The sequence below is a fragment of the Macrotis lagotis genome, chromosome 1 (genome assembly GCF_037893015.1).
Source record: "Macrotis lagotis isolate mMagLag1 chromosome 1, bilby.v1.9.chrom.fasta, whole genome shotgun sequence".
Taxonomy (NCBI): domain Eukaryota; kingdom Metazoa; phylum Chordata; class Mammalia; order Peramelemorphia; family Peramelidae; genus Macrotis; species Macrotis lagotis.
In genome coordinates, this window is record NC_133658.1 from 839568553 (window position 1) to 839581270 (window position 12718).

General features: G+C 34.0%; 1 pseudogene; it reads left to right on the plus strand.

Moving 5' to 3' along the window:
- The first annotated feature begins 4327 nt into the window (after positions 1-4327).
- LOC141489209 (olfactory receptor 52R1-like) lies at positions 4328-6528 on the plus strand (annotated as a pseudogene).
- Positions 6529-12718: the final 6190 nt, after the last annotated feature.

Consider the following 12718-nt stretch of genomic DNA (forward strand, 5'->3'; position numbering starts at 1 on the left):
GTGGCAGGTTCTGTCCTAAGTACTGGATAAAAGCAATCAAGATTTTTTAATAGTCTTTGAATTTATGTTATATGAAAATTGGTTAAAGGAACTGAGTCTATTTAGCCTGGGAAACATTTAGGAATATCAGAGCTGTCTTCTGTATTTGAAGGACTTTGATGTGAAATAGGGATTTGACTTTTCTGTTTTGCACTAGGGAGCATATAAAGCATAAACACTTGAAGGAATTTGCAAGGAAATAATTTTGAATTTGATCTAAGACTGGAATCAAAGTGAGGATCAGTTCAGACTGCACAATGTAAATTAATGTAAAAAGTGGTGAGTTAAAGAAGGCAAAATTTTACATGATTAAATGGAGAAGCTTCAAACCTTTTCTCTAATTCTCATTTAATCCTCTTCTTTCATGAGCTTCCTTCAGAAGACAAAATTTCTGCTGAGTAGAGGTACAACAAAAGGGGATTTGAAAATAATAGATACAAATTGTGTGGAGTCTATGTTGGGATATTTTAAAATATGATGGACTGTGATTCACCTTATCTAGAAAATATGTATGATCATATTTAAAACACCTAACATTGTTGGAAAGTAAAATTTTTCAATGTTCTTGAATCAGTCAGAATGGAAAGATGATTTTAAACAAGAAGAGGGGGAAAATGAATTATTATCCTGAACTAAATCGAGAGAGAGAGAGAGAGAGAGAGAGAGAGAGAGAATTCAAATTTCCTGAATCTCCTCATTATTTAAAAAAAAAGTATTTTCTTTCAGAATTTTTAAGCATTTTTTTAGGTTTTTGCAAGGCAAAAGGCCACACAGCTAGGTAATTATTAAGTGTCCAAGACCGTATTTTAACCCTGTTACTCCTGACTCCAGAGCTGGTGCTTCATCCACTGCTCCACCTAGCCACCCCTAAGCATTTTTTCTTATCTTTCTGGGAGAGAGAGAGAGAGAGAGAGAAGAGACAAAAACAGACACTGAAACTGATGCTTGCTTACACTCTTCCATGCTCAGCTCAGCTCTTCTTTCATCTCTTACAGAAGATCTCTATGGACAGTTTTCCCATTCTTTACCAATTAGAAATCAACAACACTTAGCCTCATCACTTTGTTCATTGCTATATCAAAAGGATCCTTTTGCTACAATGCACCATATAAAACACCATGACCCAGGAAACAAGCAAGAATCAGGGAAAATGCTAAAGGTGATTCTCCTTTGAATTTCAGCTTAGAAAACAGTTATATTACCTGCCTCCAATCCAAAGGTTTGATGTCTCAATTTATCCCGAGAGCTTTCTCTTCTAAGGTCCATAGGGGAATAAAAAGCAGTTTTTTTCTGTGGTCACAGAATAAAGTCCCCAGCATTGGGAGCAACTTCTACCTCTTTTCTGTTCTGGGGGTGATGTGAGGACAAGAAGGCTTCTAGCTCATGCAGAAGCCTGGTAAGTGTCAGTTCATTTCTATGAGTACAGCATGACCAACTCTAGCTCTGTAGGTAGGATGCAGAATGAGGCAACAGGAATATTTGTTCCATATTTGAAGATTTGCTGGTAGAACAAAGGGGAGGCTTTCAAAAAATGTCTAATCAGATGAATGGATTATTGTTTAATATAGCACAACAGTCACAACCAGGTCACCAGCAAATACTAAGCAAATATTCACTAAATATCTCATATTCTCTCTCCCCCCCCCCCAGGAAAAATTATCCTGGAAAAGATAAGAAAAAATGCTTTAAATATCTGAAAGAACATGTTTTATGGTTTACTTCAGGATAATAATTCACTTTCTCCCTTTTCTCATTCTTTAAAATCTCTCCATTCTGACTGGTTCACAATCATACTTATTTTCTAAATCAGGTGAATTACAGTCAATCATTTAAGCAGATAGTAGGTCTTTACTATATATAAGACATTGCAAGTGACCTGCCCAAAGTCATTCAATTAAGTGACGGAATGAAGCTTGAAAGTCAGGATTCATCTACCGCTAAAGGCAATAAGTTCTCTTCCACTACACTCTCTCCAAGAAAAGGAATGAGGGATCCCCCTTCTAGCTATACTACGGAGAAAAGTGGTATTACTGACTCCATGACAATTAACTACCTATCACTCTCACTGGCTCCTAATATTCCAATAATTGAGAGAACAGACAGTGATGAGAAATCATCATTGTTCAGACTGAGTAATAGCTCCTTTGTCCTCAGAATGCAGACTGTGGAAAACAAAGCTGCAGATCTTACAAGACTGAATTTTCAGTTCTCTAAGTTACTGCAGGTATCACATAAACCAAGAGTATCTGACAACTCATCAGCAATATCTTATGCTTACTCTCATTTTGACAAAATCAATGTGAATGACTTTTGCAAATTATTTAGGTTCTCTGTGAATCAAATTCTTCATATATATGCATATATATGTTTACCATGATTCAGTCATTTAAGGTTGGTTAAATGATTGCATTGTATATGAGTGTGTGTTTCTGTGTGTGTGTGTGTGTGTGTGTGTGTATTTACTTGTATTGTCCTATTTTCCCCTATAGTAAAGAAACCCCAGTTAGTCCCAAGTTTTTTGATTTCCTGGGTCACGTTTTTAAAATTATATTTCTTTTTACTATCTCATTTTCAGTGCTATTACTCACTTTTCAGTTGCTACTAGACTTGATTCTATCAGTACTCTATGACCCCATTACCTTCTAGTTTTCTGCTTCCATTCTTCAATGCATTTGAAAGTCAAGTAACCACTTAATTAAATATAGTGAGGGCCAGAAGTGATCTCTTGTAAGTAAAATTCAAATGTTGTGACAAAGGAATTTCGTATTTTTTACATATTTTGTGTTGTCAGGAATTTTGTTTCTTTCCTGTTTTCTATGTCCTGCTTAATTGAAGTTTTAAGATGTGACTTCTGAATAGTTTCTTTAATAAAAATAAATCCATGAACTCCGAATGATGGAAGGAAATGTAGAAATGATTTGATTAAAATAATCATCCAATACAGAAGTGCCATGTGGTATCCCTAAAAGTTAATCATTTAGCCTTTGATATTATTATGATTATGATATTCATGGTTCCAATAACTCCCGAACCAATCTGCATACTTATCAATTATAGGAGGTTTCCCCCCAAATGAGGGCTTATTTATTTATCCATTATTTGCAATTCTCTCTAGAAGTACATTGTATAAAACTTCTCCTCTTTCCCATCATTACATATCAACTTTTATGATATATGAACATGAATTTCAAATTTTCATATTCTTCAATCTTCCCTTCTCCAGACCATACACCCACAGGTTACATAACTATTTACTTTATAATGTGATTTCTAAACCCTACCTCATTCTGATTACTCTCTGTCAAGTCTGATAATTCCTTTCTCAAAAAAATTAATATCCAGTGAAAATAAATGAATAGAGAGTCTAGGCTTTGAAGTCATGAAAGTATGAATTCAAATTCTGTTTTTGACAAAGATTGCCTATCTGACTATAGGCAAATCAACTAACTTTGCTAAATTTTAGCATCTTCAAACTGAAAATGATGATATCATTGGTATTTGCTTCATAGTTACAGGGTGAATCAAGATAGCTTACACACAAGCATATATTTCTGTAAAAATATACAGATTCATAAATAGAAAATATTTTAGAAACCTTGAATCATTATATGACTATTAACTATTGCTAAAAAATCACTATTCCTGACCACAAAAAACTGAAACTTAATTTTTAAAAGTGCACATTCTCTTCCTTCTAGTTATTCTGACTTTTTTATCTATCAATTACCTTCTGACCCAACAGGATGTCAGGACACTGAACTTTTTTTTTTATTAGAGCAAATATGACATAAATTGGTTCCACTGCAAAAGGATGTAGATTGACCTTTCCTTTCTGTAAACATCAGAAGTCTATTCATCCATTTCCTTAACAGAACAATGAAGAAAAGGACAAGGAACTAAACGATCTTCAGAACTACCTATCACTCTTAAATGTCATATATTATGATTGGTAAAGTATAGTTCAGTACAGAAATTATTGATGATTCACCCTTCAGAATAAATTTGTTCATCAGTCTTTCTTCCCTGAATAGGTGGAAGGAATTGTTTAAAGAGAAAGTAGATGATCAGTTGTTGGATATGTTATAGTGGGGATTTTTCAGGTATGTGTTGGACAAGATATTCTAAAAAGTTATGACTTCTATATTGATCAATATGTGTGTAATAATTTAATATTAATGAATGCATTTCTAGAAATTATTTTCACAGGCATAATTCACTGAGAAATAGAGAAGACAAAGTGATCATAATAATTTGTTTTAATCCTGACAAGTCCTGTATTCTTATGTCTATGTTATGTGAGGTGAATCAGTATAAACTGTATTGTAAGCAAGAATAATGGGGTACCCTCAATACTAAGCAATCATTTCTACAGGTCTTGGGAAATCTTCTGCTATCCTATTTGGATGAACACAGGTAATATAATTGTTGCATTATCCTGAATGGTGGGCATGTCCTGGGAAGATCACTCTAACCACCAACCTGATTGTTTTATGTACTTTTTCCCTTTCTTTTCCCTTATGATCATGTATGTAATATCTGGTTGCACGATAGCAAGGCAGTGCTTCAGGAAAGGAGCAATCCCATGATCTGCAAATCAGTTCTTTTCAATGACAGTAATTAGTTAAACTGTTACCTATTTATTGGCCCTCTGTTTCTAGTGTGCTCTGCTTTGCTCTGGTTAGGCTCAGTAAAAAATTCAGTTAACAATGACCACTGGATTGCCTTTGAATTCTAAAAATCTGTGACTCTTGGGGACAAAGACATGCTTGAGAAAAACAAATTCTGTTTCTAGAAGAGAGAGAAACCTGAGTCAGATTTTAAATAACAATATGAATTTTTTTAGAAAACATCATTATAAGAAAAAAGTCAATAAGAAATCTGGCAGTTAAAATGCCTTGCAAAGTCAAGTGATAAATTTCTTACTTTACCAATTCTCCTTCTTTCTCTTCTTTGTATTATTTACTCAGCTAACATCAATTCTTATTAGAATGTTGCTCTAGTTTTGTTCTCTGGTCTCTTTGTTTTGTTATTTTATTTTTACAATGGGTAGTGGGAAAAATGCAAAGGAACCAAACAAGCACAATTTTTTTTTTCTATTAAAGGCAAGAAAAATAAAGTCTTTAATAAAAATATTTTGGGAAGTGTTGGGTCTAGAAAAACAGAATGGGGATATTTTAAGGCAATATTTTATATATTTGAATTAGTATATTTAAGTTTCAAGATGAAATAACAAAAAATGTCAGGTATCTACTATATGATGGCCATGATTTGTTCATAATTGTATATTCTTGTAAGTATCATTTCAGTCATATATTTCCTATAAATTCAAAAAAAAATGGTAAAAGATTTTTTTTTATTTCCATAGGTGAATTTAATCTTCAGGGTTTTCCTATTACCCTTTTCCTATCTTTTCATGTTTTCACACAATATTGTCACTTTCTCACAGTGCAATAAATGTTAATTTTATTAGTTTGACTAGATTGTTTTTTTCCTGCAGGGAGAGAGAGTTCCTTTGCCAAGAATGGCATGCAGAAAAGATTCCATCATGACAACTTCAGGAAACAGTTCTTTCCATCCTCCTTTTTTTATCCTGCTTGGAATCCCAGGGTTGGAAAAAGCCCAGTTCTGGATTGCCTTTCCATTTTGTGTCATGTATGCTATGGCCTTGGTGGGAAATATCACCATTATTCATGTGATACATACTGATCACAGCCTCCATGAGCCCATGTACCTTTCCTGGCCATGCTAGCATTTACTGACTTAGTTTTGTCTTCTTCCACCCTTCCCAAGATGCTAGCAATCTTCTGGTTTGGTTCCTGTGAGATTGAATACCATGCTTGCCTCACTCAGGTGTTCTTCATTCATACTTTCTCTTCTGCAGAGTCAGGGATTCTCATGGCCATGGCCTTGGATCGTTATGTCGCCATCTGCTTCCCACTACGCCATTCAACTATTTTATCTACTTCAATAGTGGTCAAACTAGGTGTGGCAGTGATGGTAAGAGGTGTGTTGTGGGTGAGCCCCTTCTGTTTTATGGTCACCTGGAAACCTTTTTGCTCTAACAGAATCATTCCTCAGTCATACTGTGAACATATGGCTGTACTGAAGCTTGTATGTGCAGACACCAGAACAAACCGTGGATATGGGCTTTTTGTGGCCTTTTCTGTGGTTGGCTTTGACATCATAATCATTGCTGTATCCTATATCATGATTTTGCAGGCTGTTCTACGTCTGCCATCAGGAGATGCACGACTAAAGGCATTTGGCACATGTGCTTCACATATCTGTGTTATCCTGGCCTTGTACATACCTGCCCTTTTCACCTTTCTTTCCCATCGTTTTGGCCATCATGTGCCCCGAGCAGTTCATGTAATGTTGGCTAATGTCTACCTCTTGGTTCCCCCAATGCTGAATCCTATCATCTATGGGGTAAAAACCAAACAGATTCGGGATAGAGTAGTAAATACCTTTTGCAAGAAAATCCTCTGAACATAGGCTCAACTTCAGGCTTTTCAAATGACTTTCAAAAGATGAAAGTGATCTGGGTAAAAGTCCAACATTTCATTGAACATGGAATCCCTTCTTTCTCAGCACTGAACCTATGTGAGGGAACATTCTTGAAACAGGATGAGGAAATAATGTTCTACATGTCAACCTAAAAGAGGAGGAAAACAAGGATTATTATATTGAGCCTGAGAAATCTGATAAATTTCTGTTCTAAAATAATTAAAAATTTGTCTGGTTTTTGTATAAATCTTGTAATAAAGAACCTGTAAATGAAGACATTATTGAATGAATGGTGGCTCAGTGAAATTTGTATTTAAATGAGATCATACTAATTATCTTTCAGATGAATCAGACAATAGCATGAGAGCATTTTTTACAATCTCAACAACAGAATTGGTTTCTAAGAAATTTGAGTTTGAAACAAATCTCAAAATTTTTTATGTTAATATCTTAATGGTGAATGGCAATATGACACAATTAATAGACTTGGATTGAAAAGATCTATATTCAGACTCTACTTCTCTTGGTTATTAATTTTATTTCCCTGAATTAAGTGTCTTAAGCAATTCTTTAGTACTAATTTATTAACTTACATATAGATAGATTGTGATTCATGACAAGAGATCTCTATATTGATTCAATTACAGTTTTTTTTGGATAATAGTGTGATGCTAGCCCTTGTGGTTTGCCTCTCTTTGCTTCTGATACTTGAAAGAATGGCTACACAATTTTTTATTTTTTTCCCCTGGGGATGAGAAAATGTCTGGGGGTGTCTCTTGTGAAAGTAGAACAAAATGGACATAAGCTCAGAAAGTTAAAAAATGAATATCCTTTGGCTCATTGATAAAAATTCTAGGTGTATACATCAAAGAGATTAAAAAAGATAGAAGGGATCCATATGTACAAATAATTTTCAGCAGCTCTTTTTATAAGCTAAGAGAGTGTCCATCATTTGTGAAATGATGGAAGAAAGCATGACATATGAGTGTGATGAAATGTTCTTGATCATAAAGGAGAAGTTTTCCAAGTAACCTTGAAAGACATAGGAATTAAGGCAGACTGAACTGAATGGAATAAAAGCAAAACAAAACAAAGAACAACTCAATAATTCCATGAGTTTTATAGTTCACTCTGTCTCTGTCTCTGTCTCTATCTATATAGATACACACACACACACACACACACACACACACACACACACACACAATGTAAATTGACATTAACACTGAAATGTAATTTTGACCTTCTTGAGTGAAGAAAAACAACCATACACAATAAGTTTGGGAGTTTGTTTGATTTATTATGGATTTGTTTTTATTGATTATACAGTTTTTTAGACATTTACTTTCAAATTTATTTTTAAGTGGCAAAATAAATAAGATAGAGAGTAGGTAGACTTTCTTTTTTTTTGGAAGATTTTATTTATGTTGAGTTTTATGATTTTCCCCCATTCTTTCTTTTCATTTTTTTTGTAAGGCAAACGGGGTTAAGTGGCTTGCCTAAGGCCACACAGGTAGGTAATTATTAAGTGTCTGAGACCGGATTTGAACCCAGGTACTCTTGACTCCAGGGCCAGTGCTTTATACACTATGCCACCTAGCCACCCCTTTTTCCCCCAATTCTTGCTTCCCTCCCACCACCCCCCACAGAAAGCATTCTGTTAATCTTTATATTGATTCCATGACATACATTAATCTAATTTGAATGTGGTAAGAGAGAAATCATATCCTTAAGGAAGAAAAAATAAATTATAAGCGATAGAAAAATTACATAAAAGATAACCTTTTTTTCCCCCTAAATTGAAGGTAATAGTCTTTGGTCCTTGTTCAAACTCCACAATTGTTTATCTGGATAAAGATGGTATTCTCCATTGCAGATAGCCCAAAATTATCCCTGCTTATTGCACTGATGGAATGAGCAAGTCCATCAAGGTTGATCATTACCCCTATGTCACTCTTACGGTGTACAATATTTTTCTGGTTCTGCTCATTTTGGTCAGCATCAGTTCATGCAAATCCCTCCAGGCTTCCCTGAATTCCCATCCCTTCTGGTTTCTAAAAGAATAAGCGTTCCATGATATACATATACTACAGGTCGTTAAGCCATTCCCCAATGGAAGGACATTTACTTAATTTCCAATTCTTTGCCACTACAAACAGGGCTGCTACAAATATTTTTGTACAAGTGATGTTTTTGCCCTTTTTTTTCATAATCTCTTCAGGGTATAGACCCAGTAGTAGTATTGCTGGATCAAAGGGAATGCACATTTTTGTTGCCCATTGGGCATAATTCCAAATAACTCTCCAGAAAGGTTAGATGAGTTGGTTCACAGCTCCACCAACAATGTAACAGTATCCCAGATTTCCCACATCTCTTCCAACATGATCATTGTCTTTCTGGTCCTATTGGCCAGTCTGAGAGGTGTGAGGTGGTATCTCAAAGATACTTTAAATTGCATTTCTCTAATAAGGAATGATTTAGGGAGTTTTTCCTATGACTATTGATCACTTTGATTTCCTCAGCTGTAAATTGCCTTTTCATATCTTTGACCATTTTTCAGTTGGGGAATGGCTTGTTTTTTTGCTTTTTCTGAAAATCTGACTCAGTTCTCTGTATATTTAGAAATGAGTCCCTTGTCAGAAATACTAGTCATAGAAATTGTTTCCCAATTTACTACATTTCTTTTGATCTTGGTAACAATGGGTTTATCTGTGCAAAAGCTTTTTAATTTAATGTAATCAAAATTTTCTAGTTTGTTTTAAATGATATTCTCTGTCTCTTCCTTGGTCATAAACTGCTTCCCTTTCTATAAATCTGACAGGTAAACTCCTCCTCGAACTTATAATACTGATTTTTTATGTATAAATCCTGTGTCCATTTTGATCATATCTTGGTATAGGGTATGAGGTGTTGGTCTAATCTAAGTTTCTTCCATACTAACTTACAATTTTCCTAACAGTTTTTATTGAAGAGAGAGTTTTCATCCCAATAGCTGGACTTTTTGGGTTTATCAAACAACAGATTACTATAATTATTTACTGTTATTGCACTTAATCTATTCCTCTCTATTTCTTAGCCAATACCAGGCAGTTATGATTACTGGTGCTTTATAATATAATTTTACATCTGGTTAAAGCTAAGCCACTTTCTTTTGTTCTTTTGTTCATAGAATACCTGGAAATTTGTAACTTTTTATTTCTCTATATGAATTTACTTACAACTTTTTCTAACTCATTAAAAGTAATTTTTTTAATAATTTGGATTGGTAGGGCACTAAATAGTCAATTTAGTTTTGGTAGAATTGTCATTTATATTATGCTAGCTCAGCCTTTCCATGAGCAGTTGATGTTTGTCCAGTTATGTAAGTCTGATTTTATTTGTATGAGAAGTGTTTTGGAATTATTTTCAAAAATTTTTTAGTCTTCCTTGGCAGCTAGACTCCAAGGTATTTTATATTGTTGTAAGTTAATTTTTTTTTAGTTTTTAGTTTTTTTATTTTTTGCAAGGCAATCAGGTTAAGTGGTTTGCCTAAGGCCACACAGCTAGGTAATTATTAACTGTCTGAGACCAGATTTGAACTCAGGCACTCCTGGCTGCAGGGCCAGTGCTTCATCCACTGCACCTAGCTGCCCCCTGACATTACTTTCAATGGGATTTCTCTTTCTAGTTCTTTCTGCTGTATCTTGCTAGTCACATATAGAAACGTTGTGGATTTATCAGGGTTTAATTTATATCCTGCAACTTTGCTAAATTGCTAATTATTTCTAGTAGTATTTTAGATGATTTTTTTGGGGATTCTCTACATATACCATCATGTTGTCTGCAAAGAGTGAGAGTTTTGTCTCTTCCTTCCCAATACTAATTCTTTCAATTTCTTTTTTCTTCTCTTATTGCAGAAGCTAATATTTCTAATAGGATATTGAGTAGTAGTGGTGATAATGGGCACTCTTGTTTCATCCCTGATCTTATTGGGAATACCTCAAGACTATCCCCATTGCATATAATGCTTGTTGATGGTTTCAGATAAATACTTCTTATCACTCTAAGGAACAAATCATTTATTCCTACACTCTCTCTAGTGTTTTTAGTAGATTGGATGCTGCATTTTGTTGTAAGCTTTTTTAGCATCTATTGATATAATAATATGATTTCTTTGTTATTGACATAATTAATATACTAACAGTTTTCCTAATTTTGAACCAACCTTGCATCACTAGAATAAATCTTAATTGGTCATAATGTGTTATCCTAGTGATAACTTATAATTTATTTGCTAAGATTTTATTTCAGATTCTGGGATCTATATTTATTAGTGAGATAGGTCTATAATTTTCTTCCTCTGTTTTAACCCTTCCTGGTTTAAGTATCAGTACCATATGGGTTTCATAGGAAGAGTTAGGCAGAGTTCTGTCTTCCCCTATTTTTCCAAAGAGTTTATGTAGAATTGGAACCAATTGTTCCTTAAATGTTTGGTAGAAGTCACTTGTGAATCCATCAAGACCTGGAGATTTTTTCTTAGGGAGTTCAATGATGGCTTGTTGAATTTCTTTTTCTGAGATAGGGTCATTTAGGTATTTAATCTCCTCTTCATTTATCCTGGCCAACTTATATTTTTTTGTAACTATTCATCCATTTCACTTATATTGTCAAATTTATTGGCATAGAGCTGGGAAAAAATAATTCCTAATTATTACTTTAATTTCTGCCTCATTGGTGATGAGTTCACCTTTTTCATTTATGATATTAGCAATTTGGTTTTCTTCTTTCTTTTTTTAATGAAATTGACCAGAGGTTTATCAATTTCATTGGTTTTTTCATAAAACCAACACATGGTTTTATTTATTAGTTTAATAGTTTTTTGTTTTCAACTTTATTAATTTCTTCTTCAACTTCCAGAATTTATTATTTGGCATTTAATTGGGGGTTTTTCATTTGTTCTTTCTCTAATTTTTTAGTTGCATAATTAGTCCATTTATTTCCTCTTTCTCTAATTTATTCATGTAAGCATTTAAAGATATAATATATCCTCTGACAGCTGCCTTAAGCAAATACCTTAGGTTTTAGTATGTTGTTTCATTATTATCATTATGTAGGATGAAATAAATAATTCTTTCTATAATTTGTTGCTTGATCCACTCATTCTTTAAAATGAGGTTAGTTAGTTTCCAATTCATTCTGGGTCTATATTTCTCTGATCCTGGATTGCATATGATTTCTATTGCATTGTGATCTGAGAAACATGTATTCACTATTTCTGCCTTTCTGCAATTGATCATTACATGTTTATGCCCTAGTACATGATCAATTTTTGTTTAAGTGCCATATACTGAAGAATAAAAAAGGATATCCTTTTCTATCCCCTTTCATTTTCTTCCATAAGTCTATTATATATATGTTTTCTAATATTCTATTTATCTCCTAAATTTCCTTCATGTTTATTTTATGGTTAGATTTGTCTAAATCAGAGAGTAGGAGGTTGAAGTCTCACACTCTTAGAGTTTTGCTGTCTATGTCTTCCTGTAGCTCTTTCAACTCCTCTAAGCATGTGGATGCTATACCATTGGGTGCATACATATTCAGTATTGCAATTACTTTATTGTCTATGGTACCTTTAGGAGGATAAAGTTTCCTTCCTTATCTCTTTTAACATTTTCTATTTTTCCAATTGCTTTGTCTGAGATAAGGATAGCTATCCCAGCTTTTGTCACTTGAGCTGAAGCAAAATATATTTTGCTTCAACTTTTTCCCCTTTACTCTATATGTATCTCTCTGCTTCAATTGAGTTTCTTATAAGAAGCATATTGTAGGATTCTGGTTTAAATCCATTCTGCTATTTGCTTATGTTTTAAGGGAGGTTTCATGCCATTCAGATTCAAAGTTATAATTACTAACTCTTTATTGACTTCCAAATTATCTTCCCTCTTTTTGTATTTTCTCCTCTTTCCCCTTTATCCCTATTCCCCTGTGTTTTGTTTCTGAATACCACCACCTTCAGTGTTTTTGCCCTCCTGTATCCAACCCCCCTCTTCTTTCCCTTTTCCTTTTGTTCCCTCCCTTCTTTGTATTAGCTCCCCCTTTCGCCTCCCTCCCATCCCCTCCCTCCCCTTTTCTCCTTTTAATAGGAGAAAGGTAAGATAAGTTTCTTAACTTAACTGAGTGTTTGTGTAAATTA